This window comes from Delphinapterus leucas, chromosome 4 (genome assembly GCF_059928025.1).
Source record: "Delphinapterus leucas isolate spDelLeu-1000000601 "Yukka" chromosome 4, BTC_Dleu_Yukka2, whole genome shotgun sequence".
NCBI classification, from domain to species: domain Eukaryota; kingdom Metazoa; phylum Chordata; class Mammalia; order Artiodactyla; family Monodontidae; genus Delphinapterus; species Delphinapterus leucas.
This window is the reverse complement of record NC_143132.1, coordinates 87,803,207-87,818,382: the sequence shown is the minus strand read 5'-3', so window position 1 is coordinate 87,818,382 and position 15,176 is coordinate 87,803,207. Positions and strand designations below refer to the sequence as shown.

The following is a 15,176-nucleotide window of genomic DNA, read 5'->3' as shown; positions in this document are numbered from 1 at the left end:
AAGTCAAAACTACAATGAGGTATCACCTCGCAGCAGTCAGAATGGCCATCATCAAAAAACCTACAAACAATAAATGCTGGAAAGGGTGTGGAGGAAAAGGAACCCTCTTGCAATGTTGGTGGCAATGTAAATTGATACAGCCACTATGGAGAACAGTATGGAGGTTCCTTTAAAAACTACAAATAGAACTACCATATGACCCAGCAATCCCACTCCTGGGCATATACCCTGAGAAAACCATAATTCAAAAGGAGTCATATACCAAAATGTTCATTGCAGCTCTATTTACAATAGCTAGGTCATGGAAGCAACCTAAGTGACAATCGACACAGAAATGGATAAAGAAGATGTGGCACATATATACAATGGAATATTACTCAGCCATAAAAAGAAACGAAATTGAGTTATTTGTAGCAAGGTGGATGGACCCAGAGACTGTCATATAGAGTGAAGTAAGTCAGAAAGAGAAAAACAAATACTGTATGCTAACCCATATATATGGAATCTTAAAAAAAAAAAAAAAGGTTCTGAAGAACGTAGAGGCAGGACAGGAATAAAGATGCAGACATAGAGAATGTACTTGAGGACACAGGGAGGGGGAAGGGTAAGCTGGGACGAAGTGAGAGAGTGGTATGGACTTATATACACTACCAAATGTAAAATAGATAGCTAATGGGAAGCAGCCACATAGCACAGGGAGATCAGCTCGGTGCTTTGTGACCACCTTGGGGGTGATAGGGAGGGTGGAAGGGAGACACTAGAAGGAGGGGATATTGGGGTATATGTATAGCTGATTCACTTTGTTATACAGCAGAAACCAACACACCATTGTAAAGCAATTATACTCCAATAAAGATGTTAAAAGAAAAAAATGTATGTTTGAGACAATTCAAATTTCCATACTTTCTGGCTTAAAGTCAGGGCAGAATAGCCTGAGACTGCCTGAAAAGCCTGCTTCCATTTCCAACATTCTATATTTGTGAAACAGGGTTTTCTGCAGTGACAGCAACCAAAACAAGATTATGGAGTTGACTGGACATAAGCAACACACTTCCGGTGTCACTGTCTCCCATCACCCCCAGATGGGACCATCTAGTTGCAAGAAAACAAGCTCAGAGCCTCCCACTGATTCTGCATTATGGTGAGCTGTATAATTATTTCATTATATATTGCAATGTAATAATAATAGAAATAAAGTGCACAGTAAATGTTATGCACTTGCATCACCCTGAAACCATCCCCCCTGCCCCAGTCCATGGAAAAATTGTCTTCCATGAAACCCGTCCCTGGTGCCAAAACGGTTGGGGACTGCTGATACAGATGCCTAACATATTCTAAACACTGAATTACAGGGAAAACACCTTCGGAAGCAAGATAAAACACATGACAGATCAATGGTCACCAAATAAACCAAATACATCAATCGTGAATTGGGCAGTAAATGCTAATCCTGCACCTCTGAGTAATCATACATTCAAGTACCAGTTATGGCATTTTCTGCTGTGACACATGGTTTCTTAAAGGCAGATTATCACATAACAAAAATCATTTAATTAGCATTTTTCTATTACAAATTAATTTTAGAAAAATTATATACCTAGCATAATTTTTCCTCACTAAGGACTATCTATTAATATCTCACTAAACTCTGGGCCTGGAAACACAATATGGGAAATGCTGCCTTACGCTTGCTTTTTTTTTTTTTTTTTTTAATTTCCTGCTCTTGAGTAACACAGTGTTCTGAAAGTGCTGAAAAACACTGGTTCAAGAAAAATATTTATAAACTTAGACCCCTGAAATGTGAGATGAAAACAAGAGCTTAAGAAAAGAAAGCACAGTAAATACAGAAATACAGTCAAATGAAACTATGACCACATATAGGAATGGATCTTATTTAAGATTGGGTATGGATGTGTGCTCCAGCAAAAACTGGTCATTGGTTAGCTTTTTGCTCTGGATGACAAGTTGGACTATAACATCTCTAGAGTGGGTCACTTCCAAGTCCTCTGCTCCTTAAAATTCAAGGGAGAGCCCTAGTTTGAGGACTTGAATCACAGATTTCTACTATCACCCTTCCTACGGCTTTTCAATACAATGAAAGGCCACTAGGGGGAGAAACACGCAGAAAAGCGCATCCTTATCAGTTGTGATCTCAAAAGGCAACAGATCCTATTACTCTCAAGCAAAGAGAGGTTTCTATGGTACGCAGTACCAATACACCTTGCATCTAGTCTGCAACCGAAATGGCTTTTCTGCAGTCTCCGTGGGCGCTACGCGAAAAAAGCACGTATTCTGAATAGTCAGAAATGAATCCTACAAGCTGACTCAAATCTGGGGGAAAAAAGGACATTGCAAAAGGTCTCCCCTGCAAAAGGTCTCCCCGAGTGAGTCAAAGAATTGCGGTGGGATGTGGCAGTGCATTCCTCTTTCCGGATGGGCTATAACTTAACCTTACGTTGGCAGAAGGACGCGTAGCAACGTTTTGTAAAAGGCCTTGTTTCTAGTATTCATATCCAATTCTGGTTAGCCACTGACAGAGGCGGTTAGCCACCACATCCCCTTCCCTCGCCCCTAAACTAGAGGAAATCTCATTTCCTCCACGGGCGTAAAAGTGAATGGACCCGCTTCCTCCCAGTACTCCTCTCTGTATCTCTCGCTCGTAGAAACAGATGTACGACACATATGCCGCCACAGGATGACGAAACAGCCTCACTACTGCAAAAGACAACAGCATTAAATACCAGCGCGCCAGAAAAGCACCCATAACGCCTCCCCAGCTTCAGGAACAACACCAAAGCGCAAGCGCACTGGCACACTGTTACCCGATTTACCCACTTCCCACTCCTGGTCTCCGCAGTTTCACTTCCCTTCATTTGCTCATCTGCTTCCGGGGCATAGTAGGCTCGGCCCCTCCTCAGCTCTCACCCTCCTCCTCTGCCCGAGGAGGGGGGAGTCGAGGGGGTGGGGAAGAGTTCGTTGTTTGTTTACACGATGTGAGCGGAAAAAGAGACCAATAAAGTTTATTCTGGAAACAAAAGGAAAAAAACAGGGGTGACAGAGAAAGGAGACGGGGGCGGGGGCGTGTGGCTGGGGCTAGCGAGGAGAGGCAACGAGAAGGAGAAAGCGGCAGTTCCGGTGCCGCCGCTGCGGCCGCTGAGGTCTCGGGCTGCTGCCGCCGGGCCGCTGGGGCTGGGGCTGCCGGCGAGGCAGGGCTCGGGCCCGGCCGGGCAGCTCCGGAGCGGCGGGGGAGAGGGGCCGGGAGGCGGGGGCTGTGCCGCCCGCTCACCTCTCCCTCGGCGCCGCCGCCGCCCGCGGGGCTGGGACCCAATGCGGTTAGAGCCGCGGAGCCTCGAGGAGCCCCAAGCGTGAGTAGAAAGCGGACTGGCCGGGAGCGGGCGCGGTCGGGATGGGGCCGGGTGGGTGCTCGTCTTGGGCGGGGGCTGCCTGCCGGTCGTTTCTCTCAGCGTCGGCCCGCATCGGAGTTCGCTTGCGATCGCCGCTCCCTCTACCCCGCCTGCTGCTGGCCTCACCCAGATGCAGAGGCGAGGGTTCGCCGCTCCCTCTTTCTCCCTCTGGCCGCAGCCTCGCTCCTCGTTTCCTTCCTCTCCCATTTTTGGGGATGGGGCGGCTAGGACTGAGGAAGTGCGCCCAGGGCCTCCGCCCCGGCCGCGGTGGCTCGGTCCCCCTCGCCCTTGCACATCCACCCGGCCCGCGAGCACCGCGGCGTGAGGGATCCCGGCGCCGAGCCGCGAGCTGTTCCTGAGGGGCTGTCACGCCCGAGGACTCCGGCCCCGCCAGCCCGGCGACCCTGCGTTTGCCTCATACTGGGTTTAAATCGCCCGGCTGGGGCTTGGAAGGAAAACCTCCCCCCACCCTGCTGTTCTCCTCCCACCCTTCCTCTCGAAGTTGTTGTTTTCGTCTTAACCGAGACAGTCAAACGTATTGGATCTTTCATTCATAGACCTGAGACGTTGTCTCGTGATTTGTGCCTTTACTAATTCTGTTATGTGGTGCCTGCTTCATAGCTCCTAAGTGGCTCGGAAAGGTAGGGTAGCGCCCAGGATTGGGCTGTGTCAACACCAGACGTTCGGCCAGTGTGTTTTGATCGCGGTTTGAGGGGTTTATTTTAGGATGCAAAAGGAATAGTGGTGATGGTGGCTAGTTACCAGACTTAGGAATCGAAAGCTCTTTTCTTGGTTGTCAGTAATTGGGGAGCTGTTTACGTAGTTATATAAAGGGTAAGGGGAGCGCAACAAGAGGGGGCTCTGTAAAAACAGCCTACATATTCTTTAGTGAAGTAGAGTTGTGATTTTGTTTGGTGAAGCTTCCTCATTCCAGCACTGCGCCTTTGTGCACATGCAGGACATGGGTTTGCGAGATGATGTTTTGAATCGTAGTTTGTGAGGCCTGGGAGAACCTCTAGAAAACTTGGGTAGGTGAACTCCTGGTAACTCAAGTCGTCGGTAGTTAACTGCGGCCACATTTGAACTACTGTGGGCAGTACTGATCGCATGTTTTCCTGCTCAGAAGATGGGTTCTCTGGGTATTTGCTTACATTGCACCGTACAAAATTTGTTTATTTGCCGGATTGCGTGTTGTTAAGGAAAGACCTGCAAAATACTTAAGATACCATATTGCTAATTTAATTTGTATAAATCAGAACACGTCTTTATTAATGGACTCCAGAAGCAATTGCAGTGTAAGAATTTGTTAATATGTCTGTGTATTCAAGTTTTAACATTTTTTAACTGAAGCATTGAATTCTGGTTGACAGCATAGATCTCTATCTAAACATCACATGTCCTGGAAAATTTTAATTATCAGATTAACTGTTCTGCAGTGTCATCAGCCAAAATTATCTGAAGAGGGCCCAGTGTGTGTGTGTGTGTGTGTGTGTGTGTGTGTGTGTGTGTGCTGGTGTTTTGTTTTCTAAGTTTTCTCATTTCACGTTTTTGGATAAAATTAAATTTCATCCATAACTTTTTTCAAAAGTTTCTTGTGGGTTTTTCATCATTGTAAAATAGAGTGCTTTCCTATTAAAATCACAAAATAGGTCATTGAAAGAAGTGATAGCACATCGTAATAGTAATAGCATCATGAAATGAAGGTGAATGAATATTAATAGTTTATCATTGACTATGAATATAAAGTTTGAAAGGCATTCCTATCAGTTTCAGTTGAAGAGTTAAAAATGAACCACATATAAATGCAGAACAGTGTTTTTATATGTCTAAAGTTTTTTTTTCAATTTTAAGTAAATTGGGTAGAGCATTAAAGAGATATCACTAAATACAAATGCTGTACTTAAACCCCAAAATTACCACGTGAAAGTGTATATTCTCATGGGCAAGATATATGTGAAAGTGAGACTATAAAAGAGCAGTGGCTTTGCCTGGCTCTGGATGGAACAGCCCTTCTTGAGGCAGAGCTTCCTTCCTGTCAGGGGAAGATCCTCTCCATCCCAAATAAGTATTCCCTTAAAAAAAAAAAAGTAAATTTATAAATTAAATACATATATGATAAGGTAGATCATACATTTCCTAAAACAGTTTACTTTGTGTATAACTTTCCTTATTAGTGCCCTTTACTGAATAAAGAATTTTTAACATTAGCTATTACCATTTAAAGGGCATTTTGCTCTGTTGATCTGTTTATTTGCAAAGGGCTAAAACTTAATCCCGTTTGATCTCTTTAGAAACTAAAATAGTATTAAAAGGATCAGTTCTCTATTTTATTATTTAAATATCTTGAACTTCAAGGTAGGGGTGATTCTTTAAATGAAATGTGTTTCTTAAGCATCATAAAAGATTTTATCTCTGGTGAAAATATTTATAATCTTTAAAATTGTGCAACTTTAGAAGCATAAATCTTGGAAAACTATGGTTTATATTTTATTAGCATAGTTATTGAGCTATTTTATTAAATATATTTATCTTGAGCTACACAACAGCCCTGTAGAGAAGGCAGTATTACTGTCTCTGAGAAATGACATTTTAATCTAAGGTCAGACAGGTGTCAGGTGACAACTCATTGACAAAACTAATGCTTTTGACTCCTTTCATTTTATCATGCTACCTCTAACCTGCTCCAGCCTGCTTTTTAATAGGTAAAGAAACTAGGGCCCAGAGATACTAAGATCACCTTTTCCCTTATTTGCAGTAATAAATGTATATGTTTAATTCCCCATATAGCTTAAACAGTGGTTTTTGATCCTGGCCACATATTAGTATCATCTAGTTAGCTTTTTAAAAATATCTGTGCCGGGGTCTCATTCCTAGAGATTCTGATTTAATTGGCCTGAGAGGGACCCCAGACATCTGTTTATTTGTTTTTAGGTTCCCCAGGTAATTCTAATAGACACGATTGTAAAGCCCTTGCTTTCGAAGACCTGTATGATTTGTTTCTTGCTTCTCTCTCTAGGTTCATCTCTTCCTCCTCCTCCTCCAGCTCACTTGGCCTTTTCCTGCTTCATGTGCAAATGCTGTTTGCTTTTCCTGAAACATTTGCATATTTCATACCCTTTCCTTAACTGGTTGACTCCTACTCTTCTTTCATATCAACTCCTTTGAAAAGTCTAGTCTGGGTTAGGTGCCCTTGCTTCCTGTTCCCATAATATCTTGTACTCCTCTGTCATAGCATTGACTCACTGCATTGGTAATTGCCAATTTATTTGTTGGTATCCTCCACCAAGATGTAAATCATGAGAAGGATAGGGGCTCTATCTTATATACAGTTGTATTCTCATTGCCAAGCACAGTAGCCAGTACATAATAGGCAGTTATTCACTGAATAAATAAATATATTGACAACAGACTTCTTTACAACATGTAATAATTTATAAATGCCAATTAAGCTTTTATTCTTGCCAAACACATTTATTATTTTTGGTCACTAAATATGTACATCCCTGCACCTGCCACACATATGAATTTCATTTGGAGACAGTTGAGATGTTCTAAATTACATATAAATTATATCAAGAGTGATACTCAACCTCAAACACACACACACACACACACACACACACACACACAAATAATTATACACAGAACTGTGCTGGAAATCAGGAGATATGAATTCAAATCCCAGCCTCACCACAAGTGTGTGACCTTGGGCAAGTCTCAATCTTTTGGGGCCTCAGTTTCCTCATCTGTAACATAGAGGAATTGTACTGAATGTTCTACATGGTACTCAGTGATCTTGCCTTAAAATCCTATGAGTACTAAAAATATTGTCTTTGGAAAATCTGAACCTGCTTGGATCAAAACCTGGCTTCTATACTTACTGGCAGGATTACTTTGGACAGATTTCCTAATGTGTATAATGGGAGTAATTACTACTCAACAGACTTGTTGTTGTTGTTGTTGAATTAAATGAGATAATATAGATCCAAGAAAGTTTTTGTCCTGGATCAGATGTTTAAAAACATGTTCATTTCCTTTCCCCTTAAAAGGTGTTAGATCTCATGATTGGACTTATTTGAGATAAGAAAAAAGACAGTTTATGTAATAAATCCTGTTTTCCACTTTGCTGACTGCTAGCTCTACAGATATGACTAGGGACCAAAAACCACGTGGCTTTTAGTTTCATTTTCTTAGAACCTTATTCCACTGTCAAAACATCCAGGTGTTAGTCAACCTGTTTGGGAAAGAATTATACCTAGAAGTTTGAACCATGACAGGATAGCAAGTATCAAGCTATCTATACATCCATAATACATAATATGGAGGAAGGAAGAATCTAAACTGATGACCTTATGCCATCTCCAAAGATAAGTAAAATCAGACTTGACCATTCCAAAAGAATGGACAGATTAAAACTAAGGATGATTTACAAAAGAAGACCCAGAGATTTTGGTGAAACCTCTGTTTGCCAGACCTTAAAATTCAGGAACATTTATTTAGTAATTTCTAGGAGATACAGGGAGTATACCTCTGGTCAAGACCAATTTCAGAATATTGTTCTCAATATCAGAAGTGGTTACAGATATCAGCAGACTGAAGTTATTGATATCTTTCTCTATTTGGGAGCCATGTATCTTAATTTTATATGATTATTTTAACCTTCATTTATTTGGTAATAGAGTTACCTTACATACAATGTAATAGTATCTCTGCTGAAGTTTCTGGATACAAGTCTTATTTTTGTATAAAGCAAATTGACTTGTCTGAGTTCTCCCTTAAGTTTATGTTTAAAGTGAACTTTATTATCTTTTTAGAAAAAACACTGTAATAAAAATTAAAAATAGCGGGTAGGAGAAACTGAAGTCTTAAGGGTGTAAAAAAGGAAGCATGAGGGAACACACAGTGGAGTCTGAGGATTCGATTTAAAGGCTGGAGATTTCCATCATTCAGAAAGGTTATTCAACCTTAGATATACTGATAACGTTTTATAGACATTTATATTATTCACATTTAATCCTTTATTAACATGAATCAGTTGATGCTGGTTAAGGAATTTTTAGATGTTCTCTCTCCCTCTCCTCAACTATACAGTTTGGGGAGTTTAAAGTTAAAATGCTTCAACAAAAAGTTTATAAATTTATAGTAAAAGTGGTGGTTTAGAGTTTTTTCTTCAAGTTTAATATTTCTTACAGTGAAACTGTTTTTAGTATGGATTATGGTGCTGTGGTCTCGATGGCTGAAAGACTGAATTCCAATCCCAAACTGCTACTTTGTGTTTGTGTAAGGGGGAGAGGAGGCAGACTGTATCACATCTTTGCCTCTCTTTCTGCAATGATACAATAGGAATTATAATATGTTGCTTGCTAATAATTCATATAATTAATGACATAATTTAAATGATCCAAATTGCATAAAATTATTCATGGGGAAATGTGTACATATTAATCATTATTTTAAATTTATACGTAGTACAAGAATAACATATTTCGTATTTGGTCTGACAATTAAACACTCATTTCTTCTGTATCATTTTGCTAGTTAGCTTGATAGTTTATCTAAATTGCACTCATTTATAAGAGGTTAAGTTTTAGTAACACTTAGTATATAATTGGAATTGTTACAAAGGAGTCTCTGTATCAGGGCCAGCATTGCCATTTGAAATAAGTGTGGGATTTAAAAAGAAAAAAAACAGTAAGAATTTTTACAGGCCATACTTATCTGCTACACTTCAGATTTTAAATATTTGTGTAGTGGAAGCCAAATAAGTCAGTGTTGTGATGTGAAAAAAGCTACATTAGGATAGAATCATTCTGTTCTGATCATAACTCTCTTGCCATACTCACCAAGAGTTAGTAAGATTCAGTGGAGAGATACATCTTATAAAGTACTGTAGAGATTTAAAGCAATATTATGAAGATAATTTTAAGCATAAATTTTTTAACAGGAGGAGACCATGTTTGTGTTCATTTTTATATCCTCAGCACGTAGCATAGTACCCAAAAGTAGGTGATCAGTAAGTGATATTTTTGCAGTAGAATCATAATTGGGAATCAAAACACTTTTCATATCTTTCTATCAATTAGTAGCTATATATTTTAAACTATCTGAAAAGTATATAAATTGCTGTGCCAGTCTTAGTTGATCATTTACTGAATATAGATTTTAAGTAGATAGGAAACACATTTCTATAAGTTGTTAACTAGTGCATATTTCTACTGATGTTTGTAGACATTTTTAACAAAGATTGATAGATTAGGAGAAGCCGTGTCCTAAAAGAACATTGGGTCAAGAGTCTGAAAATCTAGGTTCTATATTGAACTATTAACTAGCTCTTTGGCGTTAGATCTTTACCTTTTAGCACTTTTCTTTACCTGCAAAATTTCTAAGCTTCTTTACAATTCCAAAATGCTATGAGATTCCTAGCATTTTAAAGTCTCTTTCTTTTTTTTTATTTTAATTTTTTAATTTATTTTTTTGGCTGTGTTGGGTCTTTGTTGCTGCACATGGGCTTTCTCTAGTTGCGGCAAGCGGGGGCTACTCTTCGTTGCGGTGCATGGGCTTCTCATTGCAGTGGCTTCTTTTGTTGTGGAGCACAGGCCCTAGGCGCATGGGCTTCAGTAGTTGCGGATTGCGGGCTCTAGAGCGCAGGCTCAGTAGATGTGGTGCACGGGCTTAGTTGCTCCGTGGCATGTGGGATCCTCCCGGACCAGGGATTGAACCCGTGTCCCCTGCATTGGCAGGCAGATTCTTAACCACTGCACCACCAGGGAAGTCCTAAAGCCTATTTCTGATTTCAGGGAAGAGTAAGTTAAGCCACTCCTTAGAGGGAAGATGGTCCTATCTCAGTTTGTTGTATCTTCAGAAGCAAAAATCTTTTTTTCTGCCTTTTTATAAATTTGCACATATTTGAAGGCCCTTTGTGAAATTCTGTGACAGAGAAAAGCTGCCATCAGAAAAGAATGGACTGGAAAGATTTTCTTTCTTTCTTTCTGAAACCTTCAGTGACTTTGGAGGATCAAAGTTGTACAGGCATGGCCATTTTGGTTACTGGCAAAGGCATTGCCAGTAAGCGACTGACAGGCATTGAGAGTAGATCATCCATTGCACACCAGTTGCCAGGGTTATGAAGGCCAGAAAACCTGTCACAGCACCCTTAATAGCCATTGGCAACCATCTTTACTTTAGTTAAAGACTTCTAGGAAAATATGTTCCATACTTTCCTTTGGTAACCCATCCCACTAGATGGTTTTCAGAAAATATGTTCTAATCTTAGAAACATAATTCCAGAGGCATAGTAACCCTCTTTTCTAGATGTATCCTCTATTGTGCAGACAGATATATGAAAAGATGACAAAAATAATTGTCCTTGTCAGAAAACAATGGTGTGTATGCTACTGATTTGTTGTTTCTATGAATGTTCAAATTACCTTCAACTTTTGAATAGTTTTTAACCAGCAAACTGTTCAGGTAATGAGGTATTATTTAGAGTTATTTTGAGTATGTACTCATTTTTCAACAAGCTAAGCAGATCTCTGTGGCTTTTCTTTGACAGATCATCCTTTTCCAAGTACTCTTCTGATGGACTTACTGCAGGTCTAGACCTGAAAGTACTATTGCATTTTGAAACAATTGACTGCCTTTAGCCTAACTAAAAGCAAGTGAATTGTGTGTGTGTGTGTTGGGTTTTTCCTTAGGAGGTTAACTTCTTGACAAGTACAAAAACCTTGGAGTTTTCTGCTAAATAAGCTGCTTTTCTGGAATATAGATTTATGGGGCATGTGATCAAAAGTAAAGCAGCATTAATGGGAAAAATTGTCAGGAAAAAGATTGAAATTAGGCACAACTATAAAATCGATCTGAAATCAAATCATATATGACCGCAAAGAAAGGAAAAATTGTATTTTCACACTGTCGTTTTTATACTTATTGTAAGTATTAGCAGTAACATCATTTTAAATTTATTTTTCCCATGAAGATTTCCTTAAAATCTAATGGCTATTATTTGCAGTTGAGACCTTGATTGGCAGCATCTTAAAGTGTTTATGAAAGTGATATTCATACTCTTTTTCTCTAAGTATATACCAGTTGTAAAAGTTGAACATGACTTTATCAAAGCAGTTTCTGTACTAATCTTGATAATTACAATGGTAGTAAAATCAAAAGCAATTTATAATATTAGTGGTTTTATGGTTCGGGGACTGGTAGTTTGTTTTCACTAGAAGTGACCAACTTTCAAATTTCTTAGTGATATTGTAGGACTTAAGATTTCCTCAAAATCACTGTGAATAATTTTGACTATTTCTATGCAGTGAAATGGCTCTTTTTACAGCCATGTGTTGTTCACAGACACTACTAATATACAGCTAAATGATCTACTAATGAACAACGACTGAAGCACAGCTAAATGTATCATGCGATGGTGTTTTGTTGAGTTTAAATATCAGATATATAAATTTGTTATGTACATTCCTCCTGCAAATAATTTTTTTCCCCAGCCAAAATGGGAGCAAGTAATCTGACAACAGTACAGAATATTTGAAGTCAGAACAGTCTTAGAAAATACACAAAATATGGTCAGTGTATGTAGGCTTCTTTAATTTTCTTTTCCTAAATATATGTCACAATGGCTAAGAGCATGTGCTCTGAAGCAAGACTGTCAAAATTTCTAGTTTTGTAATGGAGGGCAAATTATTTAACCTGTCTGGGTTAAACATTCTCTGGGTTAATACGTATTTCCTCATTTGTAGAAAAGGGATAATAGCAATACCTACATCATAATATTATAATGAAGGTTAAATGCCGAATACATGAAAGCATTTACAGCAGTGCCTAGTACATAGTAAGCACTTAATAAATATCTGTATGCTACTTGAGAGCACTAACCATGTCATATTCATCGATTTATTTAGGGGCTTTAACATTATGTAGTGAATTGAACCCTGTACATTTTGAGGATTTACTAATGAATCCTTTCTCTGGAGAGTGAACGGTAAGGTTCCTTTCTAACAAGCTTCTTGACATTACTGCTTGCTTTTTGTTCTATTACAACTTTTTAAAGTTTCATTCTCACTCTGGGAATTTGAATTCTATTTCATACCTAGTCCTAAGAGAAGTTAGCATATAGAGACTTAGCATGATCGGAATGAAGGTTTAGTGGACAGAAAGGAATTAAGTAAATGGACGTACATTTTTCACACCTAGTCTGAGCTTCCTATGGATTGTTTTTCCCTGTCCATTCCTGGAATCTCAGAATCCTCAGATGTCCTTTTTCTTTTTCTTTTTTGTTGAAGTATGGTTGATTTATGATATTAAATTAGTTTCAGGTATACAACATAGAGATTTAGTATTTTTCTAGACTATACTCCGTTTAAAGTTGTAATAAAATATTGGTGGAGATCACCGGGGAAGATGGCGGAAGAGTAAGACACGGAGATCACCTTCCTTCCCACAGATACACCAGAAATACATCTACACGTGGAACAACTCCTACAGAACACCTACTGAACGCTGGCAGAAGACCTCAGACCTCCCAAAAGGCAAGAAAGTCCCCACGTACCTGGGTAGGGCAAAAGAAAAAAGAATAAACAGAGACAAAAGGATAGGGACGGGACCTACACCAGTGGGAGGGAGCTGTGAAGGAGGAAAGGTTTCCACACACTAGGAAGTCCTTTCGTGGGTGGAGACTGCGGGTGGCAGAGGGGAAAGCTTCGGAGCCACAGAGGAGAGCACAGCAACAGGGGTGCGGAGGGCAAAGCGGAGAGATTCCCGCACCAAGGATCGGTGCCGACCGGCACTCACCAGCCCGAGAGGCTTGTCTGCTCACCCGCTGGGGCGGGCGGGGCTGGGAGCTGAGGCTTGGGCTTCGGTCGGAGCACAGGGAGACGACTGGGGTTGGCGGCTTGAACACAGCCTGCAGGGGGGTTAGTGCACCACGGCTAGCCGGGAGGGAGTCCGGGGAAAAGTCTGGACCTGCTGAAGAGGCAAGAGACTTTTTCTTCCCTCTTTGTTTCCTGGTGCGTGAGGAGAGGGGATTAAGAGCGCTGCTTAAAGGAGCTCCAGAGACAGGCGCGAGCCGCGGCTAAAAGCGCGGACCCCAGAGACGGGCATGAGACGCTAAGGCTGCTGCTGCCGCCACCAAGAAGCCTGTGTGCGAGCACAGGTCACTATCCACACCCCCTTCCGGGGAGCCTGTGCAGCGCGCCACTGCCAGGGTCCTGTGATACAGGGACAACTTCCCCGGGAGAACGCGTGGCGCACCTCAGGCTGGTGCAACGTCCTGCTGGCCTCTGCTGCCGCAGGCTCGCCCTGCACTCCGTACCCCTCCCTCCCCCCAGGCTGAGTGAGCCAGAGCCCCTGAAGCAGCTGCTCCTTTAACCCCGTCCTGTCTGAGGGAAGAACAGACGCCCTCCGGCAACGTACACGCAGAGGCGGGGCCAAATCCAAAGCTGAGCCCCGGGAGCTGTGAGAACAGAGAAGAGAAAGGGAAATCTCTTGCAGCAGCCTCAGAAGCAGCGGATTAAAGCTCCACAATCAACTTGATGTACCCTGAATCTGTGGAATACATGAATAGACAACGAATCATCCCAATTTGAGGAGGTGGATTTTGAGAGCAAGATTTATTATTTTTTCCCTTTTTCCTCTTTTTGTGAGTGTGTATGTGTATGCTTCTGTGTGAGATTTTTTCTGTATAGCTTTGCTTCCGCCATTTGTCCTAGGGTTCTATCCGTCCATTTTGTATTTTATTTTTTTCCTTAAAAATTTGTTTTTTCTTAATAATTATTTTTTATTTTAATATCTCTATTTTATTTTATCTTACTTTATTTTATTTTATCTTTTCTTTCTTTCTTTCCTTCCTTCCTTCCTTCCTCCCTCCCTCCCTCCCTCCCTCCCTCCCTTCTTCCTTCCTCTCTTTCTTTCTTTCTACTTTTTCTCCCTTTTATTCTGAGCCGCGTGGATGAAAGGCTCTTGGTGCTGCAGCCAGCAGTCAGTGCTGTGCCTCTGAGGTGGGAGAGCCAACTTCAGGACACTGGTCCACAAGAGACCTCCCAGCTCCACATAATATCAAATGGCAAAAATCTCCCAGAGATCTCCATCTCAACACCAGCACCCAGCTTCACTCAACGACCAGCAAGCTACAGTGCTGGACACCCTATGCCAAACAACTAGCAAGACACGAACACAACCCCACCCATTAGCAGAGAGGCTGCCTAAAAAATCATAATAAGTCCACAGACACCCCAAAACACACCACCAGACGTGGACCTGCCCACCAGAAAGACAAGATCCAGCCTCATCCACCAGAACACAGGCACTAGTCCCCTCCACCAGGAAGCCTACACAACCCACTGAACCAACTTTAGCCACTGGGGACAGATACTAAAAACAATGGGAACTACAAACCTGGAGCCTACAAAAAAGGAGACCCCAAACACCGTAAGATAAGAAAAATGAGAAGACACAAAAACACACAGCAGATGAAAGAGCAAGATAAAAACCCACCAAACCTAACAAATGAAGAGGAAATAGGCAGTTTACCTGAAAAAGAATTCAGAATAATAATAGTAAAGGTGATCCAAAATCTTGGAAATAGAAGAGAGAAAATGCAAGAAACATTTAACAAGGACCTAGAAGATCTAAAGATGAAACAAGCAATGATGAACAACAAAATAAATGAAATAAAAAATACTCTAGATTGGGGCTTCCCTGGTGGCGCAGTGGTTGAGAGTCTGCCTGCCGATGCAGGGGACACGGGTTTGTGCCCTGGTCCGGGAA

General features: G+C 41.0%; 1 protein-coding gene across 1 annotated transcript in view; it reads left to right on the top strand.

Moving 5' to 3' along the window:
* Positions 1–3,054: 3,054 nt before the first annotated feature.
* The window catches only part of PIK3CA (phosphatidylinositol-4,5-bisphosphate 3-kinase catalytic subunit alpha), a 111,353-nt gene continuing 99,231 nt past the window's right edge, over positions 3,055–15,176 (top strand). The window contains exon 1 of the mRNA XM_022571747.3: positions 3,055–3,365. The gene's annotated coding sequence lies outside the window, so the exon portion shown is untranslated. The remainder of the gene's footprint in view (positions 3,366–15,176) is intronic.